At 40.0% G+C, this 9,614-nt stretch overlaps 1 non-coding gene across 1 annotated transcript; it reads right to left on the bottom strand.

The window, feature by feature from the left end:
• Positions 1–250: 250 nt before the first annotated feature.
• On the bottom strand, positions 251–356 carry LOC112304904 (U6 spliceosomal RNA). The gene has a single exon (XR_002974786.1). It is a non-coding gene; the product is annotated as a U6 spliceosomal RNA (small nuclear RNA).
• Between the last annotated feature and the right edge of the window lie 9,258 nt (positions 357–9,614).

Here is a 9,614-nt window from a genome sequence, read left to right as displayed (position 1 = left end):
GGGATGGGGAGAAAAGGCGCACAACTGTAATTGAATAACAATAAAAATTTTTTTAAAAAAAGATTTCCTCTTTCTCCTAAGATGTTCTAATTTGGAGGGATGCCTGTGACTCACTTTGCTTGGACAGGGAGGAATCTCCTGGCCAGTTAGTTATTTAAGCTTTCAGAATGTCAGTTCCAACCATAAGAACAGATTTCTTATTTTTAAATTTTTGACATTTTAATACTGCAGATCAGTGTATCTGGTTTGTAAAAATATGGAATGCTTCACAAATTTGCATGTCATCCTTGTGCGGGGCCATGCCAATCTTCTCTGTATTGTTCCAGTTTTAGTATATGTGCTGCCAAAGTGAACACTTAACTACAGTTTCTGAATGAATCTCTGATAGAAAAATAATTCCTAAGCCCTGCTTATAATTTCATTCACTCAATAAATATTTACTGCATTTTTTTTGTTTTAGGTATTTACAATATAGAGTAAATGTCAACAATATCCTTACATTTTATCAATAGTAGAAGCAAAGAGATAATAAATAAATATATTTAATTGTATCTTATATAATAATAATTGCAACTCTGCTCAAAGAAAGATTTTTGTACAATTTTCTTTCACAATGCTCTACATTAAAAAAAATACCTACCTGCATGTTATAATATCCTAAAATATTACTGTCTGGTGTCTTTTCCTCTTGTCTTAGCTTACATCTGCTAAGCCATTTGCAAATTCAGCTCTGCGAGGTAAAGGGGACCATATTATTCATCCTCCTCTCATCTCCAATCCTATCTCATTTAGGACCTTCCACATCACAAAACTAAAACAAAGTCTGGCTCCTTTCCACTCTCCTTTTCCACTATCAATATAACTTCAAAAAGTATACAATTAATAAAGCTGTTTTTGATGAAGTTGGTGAAACGTGTCATTTGTATAAAAATAGACAATCTTGTCAATGAAATTGCTGCCCAAATTGGTACGAGTGCTCCCGCGGAGAAAAAAATGAGTCCAGGATGCAAAATGACCAGAGGAGTAGAAATGTGGTTTCATGGCCAGACAGTCTCTTCTGAATTATAGTTGGGAAACTTGAATCCTCAAGAGTTTTTGTACCTCAAGGACAAAGAGTGAATTTCTCCTTTCTAGGGTCAACCTGATGAATCCCTTGAACAATAATGACGGTCTAACGTGTATTGTAAGCTTCTTATGTGCCTGGTCCTGTTTGACACTTTTCTGTCATTTCTAGTAATTTTCACAATAGCCCTGAAGTAGACACTATGGCTTAGCCAGATAACTCAACTACACAAAGGTCCACAGCTAATAAGTCTGGAGCTGAGCTTTTTACCAGCATCTGAACTAAAAATCTCTCTGAGAGAAAATGAGATTGATAATGTAAATTTATCAGAAGAAAAAAAATTACTTGTTAAGAAGAAAGTCATATGCTATCTGTGGAAATTAATTCAGGAACTCTCCTGGAAAGGCAATGGGCTGTCACAAAAACACTAAAAAGCTTGGTACGGTCACATTGCTGGCACAAAAATATAAGAATCTATCTCCCTATATACCTGTTTCTCTTGGCCAGAGTTTGGGGACTACTGTTAATGTTTCCACCATAAAGACTAAATGGAAAAAAGTACCAGTATAATATTTCTCTCCCCTCCCCCAAGCCCCTAAGGTTATCTCCTCCTTTACACATAATCTTGTCCTCAGGTTGTCCCTGTGTAATAAAATGTTAGGACCCTATTTATAGAGGAGAAATGAGCTATGGAGAAGAAATATCAGTGATAATTTTGTGTTGAAATACAGAATCTGTATTATTGTGGTCCTATGAACTTGTGGATAGAATTCCCTCCATGAAACTTCACATCACAGTCCTATTTCTGACACATTATTAGTAAACTGATTTAGCCCTCAGTCATCATCTTTTGGGCCAAACATTTTTAACAATTTAGAATGCCACAAGTGTTCATTATAGCCAGCAAATGGGCTTATTATATAAGAACCTTGTTAAAGACTGATTATCCTAGCAACTTCAAAAAATGTAAACGCTTATATGGACACAGTTCTTTGGCTGTAATATTTTGTATACATTTTTAAAAGTATATTCTATTCATTATATTACTACAGTTATCCCAATTTTTACCCCTTTGCTCCCCTCTGCTCAGTACCCCCATTCCCTCCAGCAATACCCCCCTTAGTTCATGTCCATGGGTCGTGCATATAAGTTCTTTGGCTTCTCCATTTCCTATACTATTCTTAGCATGCCCCTGTCTATTTTGTACCTACTAATTATGCTTCTTATCCCCTGTACCTTTTCCCCCATTCTCCACCTTCCCCCTACCAGCTAATAACCCTCCATGTGATCTCCATATCTATGATTGTGTGCCTGCTCCAGTTGTTTGCTCAGTTTGTTTCTGTTTTTTAGTTGTTGATTGTTCTGAGTTTCTTATCATTTTAATATTCATAGTTTTGATCTCCTTCTTTTTCTTAATAAGTCCCTTTAACATTTCACATAACATGGGCTTGGTAATGATTAACTCCTTAAGCTTTACCTTGTCTAGGAAGCACTTTATCTCTCCTTCCATTCTAAATGATAGTTTTGCTGGATAGAGTAATCTAGGTTGTAAGTCCTTGCTTTTCATGACTTTGAATAGTTTTTGACAGTTCCTTCCTGCCTGCAAAGTTTCCTTTTAGAAGTCAATTGATACGTGAACTCCTTTGTAGGTAACTGTCTGCTTTTCTCTTGCTGCTTTTGAAACCAGAAAAGCTGGTGTTTGTGCTACCCATCACCTACCAGATTCAATAAGCAGAGACAGGGGTTGAATCTTTATGGGCCCTTTATTCAGATGACCAGCAATCTGAGAAGATGGTGGGCTTGTACCCTAACAGACCATCTTACATTTCCTTTCAAGCCAGCCTTTTTATAACAGAGAACAAAATGTGGTGAGGGGTTTTGAAATTTAGGAAAAATTAGATTTTAAAAACTGCAGCATTCTCACCCTAGGCAGTTAGCTGTCCCCCCAGGTGAGTGGTCATCTGTCTCTCCCTAGAACAAAATGGCTCAGATGTCTCCAGCTGTGCCCCAGGAGGTGAGCTGTCTCCCCCAGGAGTGGTGAGCCGTACCTGAAGTTCCTGAAACAATAGGTTTAACATATGCATTACCTACTAGGCTTATTAACTATTTGTCTTAAACTAAAATTTTCCAACTCCTGAGTCCCCTATCACTTTTAAGATTCTCTCTTTCTCTTTAAACTTTGGCATTCTAATTATGATGTGTCTTGGAGTGGGCCTCTTTGCATCCATCTTGTTTGGGACCCTCTGTGCTTTCTGGACTTGCATGTCTATTTCCTTCACCAAATTAGGGAAGTTCTCTTCATTATTTTTTCAAATAATTTTTCAATTTCTTGCTCTTCTTGTCATTCTGGCATCCCTATGATTCAGATGTTGGCACTTTTGGAGATGTCACAGAATCTCCTCATACTCTCCTCATTTTTTAAAGTTCTTGTTTCTTCTTTCTATTCTGGTTGAATATTTATTTCTTCCTCATGTTCCAAATCGCTGATTTGAACCCTGGCTTCCTTCCCTTCACTGTTGGTTCCCTGTGGATTTTCCTTTATTTCACTTACTGTAGGTATAGGGGAAATGTGTCAGTCAGGCTCCCTCACCAGGCCCAATAAGCTGTATACCTCAAGAATGGGCCCACACGCACAGAATCACGCTTTGTTATGTAATATCTTGGCACCCTGCCGGCTTTGTGTACACTTAGTACATAAAGGAGTTGGGACTACCTGCTGGTGCAACACATGGCTTGCAGCATGCATGGATCGCCCCACCCTTAAATAAAGGTATGTCAGACACCTCCACGGCTCTGTGAATTTTCTTCCCTCTGCCCAAATCCCATGTGAATCTGTCCGGCCTTGAATGGTAGCAACATAGTAGCCTTCATTTCTTGCCTTATGCTTTTGCCATACTCAGTGAGTTCTCTGAGCATCCTTATCACCAGTGTTTTGAACTCTGCATCTGATAGGTGGGCTGTCTCCATTTCATTTAGTTCTATTTCTGGGGTTTTGTTCTGTTCTTTCATTTGGGCCATATTTCTTTGTGTCCTCAATTTGGCAACCTCCCTGTGTTTGTTTCTGTGTATTAGGCAGAGCTGCTTTGACTCCTTGTGTTGGTGCACCTGTTAAGTTGTATGGGGTAGTGTCTTAGGCATTTGCCAGGGTAGGACAACCTGCTTCACCACTTGTATGGGGATGGGGGAGGAGTCAGACAGGGGACAAGGCTGCTGCCTGGCTTCTGGAGGTTTGCCCAGAATTTGCCTCATTTTCAGTCACTTCACCCACTCCCTGTATGCAACGGCCAGCTTTCTAGCTGTTGCCCTGATGGTGGTTCCCAGAGTGGGTGGGTTTGCATGTGTTCCAGGACTGTGAAGACCCTTTAAATAGACTCTCATGAGAGACAAGCAGTTTCTTCTGCCACCCTAACCTCTACTGGTTTTTACAGAAGTAATGAGGCTTTCTTTCCTCAGATCTGGAACTCTGGACTGCATGGTCTGGCCTGGGGCCAAGGTATCCCTCCCAATTTTCATCCTCCACACATGAATGTGGGACCACACATTCCACCAGCTGCCACCACTGTTACTCCCTCATCATTGCCACTTCTCTGGTGCCATACTGCTACCACTCTGCCCTGGCTCCCTGTCTTCACCTCTCCTACCCATCTGGATGAACATGGCTTCTTTAAATCCTTGGTTGTTGGACTTCCATACAGTTTGAATTTCTGGCAGTTCTGGGTGTTTTTTCTTTTGAGGTTAATTGTTATCCTTCTTATGGTTGCACAAGGAGGCAAGGCATGTCTACCTATGCCTTCATCTTGAACAGAAGTTGTATATTTTTTCAATTCTATCTTCTGCAGTACATGATGATGGGGAGGGTAAAAGTCAGGTTCTGAACACATGCAAAGTTCTAACTGGTGACTATTTCTAGATCTTTCAGCTCTTTGTTTCCATGGCCTCCAGTGGTCAAAAATATGTAAAAACATTAATAAGCAAATTCACAATAAGCATTTCAGCAAAACCTACAGGATGATATAGAATTCTTACTTTGAAAGAACAAACCCACCAGCACCAAATATAATACACAAGACTAGCTCATTTCTAGTGTAGGTAACCTACTCTTTAACACTAAATAAAACCTCCAATTTAGTCCTGATATGAACCAGAAGTCATTAAACAAGCAGAAGAGATGCTTGCCTGAGAATTTCTGAGCTCTTGCTATAGTAAATCTCTATGGAAAGTACTTATCTTCAATGCTAATGATTAACTACATATAATTAAACACCAAGAGTATTTTCATTACTTAAATAGCCTTAAGGTTATATTTTGTCAATTATTCACTCTTAAGCAATTTATTTTGTACATGCTTCTTTACTAGAATTCAATACAGTATTGCTTACTATGTCATTAAGAGAAAATTCACTTTCTAAACTTTTGTTGCAAATATAATTTTGAAAGTATCTATTGTGAGGGTTTCAGACAAAAGACAAGCAAAAGGAAAACTGCATACATAAATTTTAAAAACACACTTGTATTTATAGCAGATTGAATGTAGAAGAATAATTTTTTAAGTAATGGATTTTATATATGTTTCCTGAAAAGTATCCACATGTGATGCTGTAACCTAACAAATAAATATTTTGACCCTTGGGGAAAGTGTAGAAGCAGGAATTTGGCTAGGACTGCAAGGCAGTGCTGCCACATGGGGTCAGTGCAGTGCCTACATCCATAACAAGCAGCTTAGCAAGTAGCTGGTGGTCCTCTCGCTTTATGTGTTTATTTCTACCCCAGACTTAGCTCATTGTACAGGACTTTCCAGCTGCCCCACCCATGAATGCCAGGTAAGCTCCCAAGGCATCCTGGCATAAAACTTTGCATCTCCATTCCCAGCTACGTGCTAACACCTAGCAGGTACTCCATAAATGAGTGCTAACCAAAAACAAAAACAAGTAAGCATTCTTTGTTGGCCAAATAGGAGGGGTAGCTCCTTTTCTATAGTATACTACAATTCCATTGTCACTACTTCTTTCTTTTGTGAAAAGTATAGATTTTGTTGCAATTTTTATATATATTTTTTTAGTTATTTATTAAATATATTTTATTGATTATGCTATTACATTTGTCCCATTTTTTCTCCCCTTTTTTCCCTCCACCCTGTACCCTCCTTCCCACCAGCATTCCCCCACATTAGTTCATGTCTGTGGGTCACACATATAAGTTCTTTGGCTTCTCCATTTCCCATACAATTCTTAACCTCTACTTGTCTATTTTGTACCTACCATTTATGCCTCTTATCCCCTATACCTTTTCCCCCTTTCTCCCTCTCCTGCTCCCTGCTGATATCCCTCCATATGATCCCCATTTCTGTGAATCTTTTCTTGTTCTAGTTTCTTAGTTTGCTTAGTTTCTTTCTGTTTTTTGTTTTGTTTTGTTTTGTAGGTTCAGTTGTTGATAGTTGTGAGTTTGCTGTCATTTTACTGTTCCTACTTTTGCTCTTCCTCTTTTTCTTAGGTAAGTCCCTTTAACATTTCATATGAAAAGGGTTTGGTGATGATGAAATCCTTTAACTTGACCTTATCTGGGAAGCACTTTATCTGCCCTTCCATTCTAAATGATACTTTGGCTGAGCAATCTTGGGTGTAGGTCCTTGCCTTTCATGACTTCAAATACTTCTTTCCAGCCCTTTCTTGCCTGCAAGGTTTCCTTTGAGAAATCAGCTGATAGTCTTATTGGGACTCCTTTGTCAGTAACTCTCTCCTTTCCTCTTGCTGCTTTTAAGATTCTCTCCTTATCTTTAATATTGGGTAATGTAATTATGATGTGCCTTGGTGTGTGCTTCCTTGGGTCCAACTTTTCTGGGACCCTCTGAGCTTCCTGGACTTCCTGGAAGTCTATTTCCTTTGCCAGATTAGGGAAGTTCTCCTTCATTATTTTTCAAATAAGTTTTCAATTTCTTGCTCTTTCTCTTCTCCTTCTGGCACCCCTATGATTCAGATGTTGAAATGTTTAAAGTTGTCCCAGAGGTTCTTAAGCCTCCCCTCATTTTTTTGAATTCTTGTTTCTTCATTCTGTTTTGGTTGAATGTTTATTTCTTCCTTCCGGTCCAAACCATTGATTTGAGTCCTGGGTTCCTTCCCTTCTCTGTTGGTTCCCTGTATGTGTGTGTGTGGGGGGTCTACCCACAGCCCCCCCCCCCGCCCCTGGCCACCACGGTTGAGAATAAGTCTACCAAGGCAAGATCTGCTTGGGGAGAAAAGGTGGCTGATCTCTCAAAGGAGAAGAGCCAGGAGCCTGTTCCTCAATGGGCTTTTATTGAGTTCAATTTGCACAAGAATACAGGTAAAGTTCATCAGTCATTGTCAGGCAGTAATGATCAAATAAGAGATAACATTCAAAGAACTATGAGGGCTTATTCTGAGTCAGGGTCAGATAGCTGAAAGGCCATAAAACTTTGGGGAAACAAACTCAATCTATGCTTGGACCATTATCATTTAAATTGAGGGTATCAGCAAAGCAGGTTTGACAGGAATTTATGCATTCTTTCTTAGGCCTGACTGCCCTGGGGAACCTGCCCTTCCAGCACAGGGCCGCATTCACCTCTGGCATTGTTTCAGGCTTAAATCAGGCAAGGGAATTAAGGCAGCCAAGAGATTAGGAGATTTCTTGCAGACAGAATGAGGACTCAGGCTACATAAATGCCAAGGGGTGAGGGTCCATTGTCCCCTTTTTCTATACCCCCCAAGTCCTTCCCTGAGGGCACCTTTGTGACCATGCCTGTCTTAGGTTGTCCCTCCCTTGAGGAATCTTACCCGTCATTAGCTAACCAGTCATCCGCCCGGGGCCAAGTAGGGTAAAGTAAAGAGGGCAGAAGCAGTGCCCCTGCCAGGAAGATAAGCATGTCTCCTTAGTGGCTTATGGCCCCAAGGTCTCTCTACTCAGCTTAGCCATGGGGGATTACAGCTTCTGAAACCAGGCAGAGCAGTTCCCAACACCTGTACATATTCTTTTATTTCACTTTTCATAGCCATCACTTTGTCTTCTATTTTGCAACCACTCTCAACCATTTCTGTGAGCATCCTGATTACCAGTGTTTTGAATTCTGCATCTGATATGTTGGCTATCTCTTTATTGCTGTATTTTTTCTGGAGCTTTGATCTGTTCTTTCATTTGGGCCATATTTTTTTTTGTCTTGGCATGCCTATTACATAGTAAGGAGCAGAGCCTCAGGTATTTGCCAGGCCTAGGCAACCCACGTCACTGAGTTGTGGCACTATATGTGGCGGAGGAGTCTGAGAGGGAACAATGCTGCTTATTTACCTCTCCATTAGCTTTCAGTCACTTCTTCCTCTACCCACAAGCAAATTGGGCCCTCTGGTGCTGATTCCCAGGGAGGTGGTTTTGTGTACATTCTAGGACCCTTTGTTGGGTCTCTCCAACAAAGTTTCTTGTGAGGCTGTGAGTTTCTCCTGCTGCCTCATCCCCCACAGGTTTTTTCAGTCAGAGGCTTTGAGGTTTTATTTCCCAGAGCTGGAGCCCTGGGTTGCATGGTCTGTCTTGCTCTCCAGTTGTTCCTCCAGGTTTATCTGCATGCAAATGTGGGACTGCCCACTCTGCCAGCCTCTGCCTTACTGTGAGTCCTCTCCACCCTGGCTGCCCATATCCACCCCTTCTAGTGGTCTGGATGAATGTTTCTTCTTTATCTCCTTGGTTGTTGGCCTTCCATACAGTTCAATTTTCTGGCAGTTCTGGTTATTTTTTGTTTTTTAATTTGTTGTCCTTCTTTGGTTGTGTGAGAATGCAAAGTGTATCTACCTACACCTCCATCTTGGCCGGAAGTCAGTTTTGTTGCAATTTTTAAATAGGAGCTACCTGTATAAAACAACTAAGCTAATAAATTTGTAATATTACTACACAAAAGAACTTATTACTTATCATTAGAATAGTACACATTGATTTTGTTGACCAAGCACCTCAGTTGTGAATCTCCATTGACAAAAATGTAATTTAACCATTACATTTACAGGCTGGTGAGTAGTATTTCCTTGGGTCAATTAAAAATATAGATCTATTAAACTTAGTAAAATGATCCACACTGTTAGAACAACATATCTCAACTGTATCAAGGAATAACAAACCATCTTTCCAAAGTGGCAGGAGGAAGGACAATACCCCTGAACTATACAGGCTTCCATGTTGTAATCTAATAAATTAATCAGTTATTAGAAAACTCACTGACAAGTATGAAATCTATTTCAAATAGACATTGTACTAATTTGTTGTGCTGGCAAACCTCAAAGCACTCTCTGATAATCTGACCATAACCTGCTGAGTGTACAGTTGGCCTCTGGACTTCAGACAGACACTTAAGATTACCATTGGTTATGTGAGGCCACCAGATGCCAGACATCAAAGTATCAAAGAGAAATGATACTTGCAGGCCCTGATTAAGTTTATACCTCTAAAAATGCTTATAGTTTCATAATACTAGATTAAGTGTGTGGTTGGCCATGTATCTGTGCTCAAGGCAACAAGAGTTAGTCTCTAGACCTTTGTTTCCAAGGAAGTAAATCTT

Source organism: Desmodus rotundus, chromosome 1 (assembly GCF_022682495.2).
Source record: "Desmodus rotundus isolate HL8 chromosome 1, HLdesRot8A.1, whole genome shotgun sequence".
NCBI classification, from domain to species: Eukaryota; Metazoa; Chordata; class Mammalia; order Chiroptera; family Phyllostomidae; genus Desmodus; species Desmodus rotundus.
This window is presented reverse-complemented; position numbering and strand designations above follow the sequence as displayed.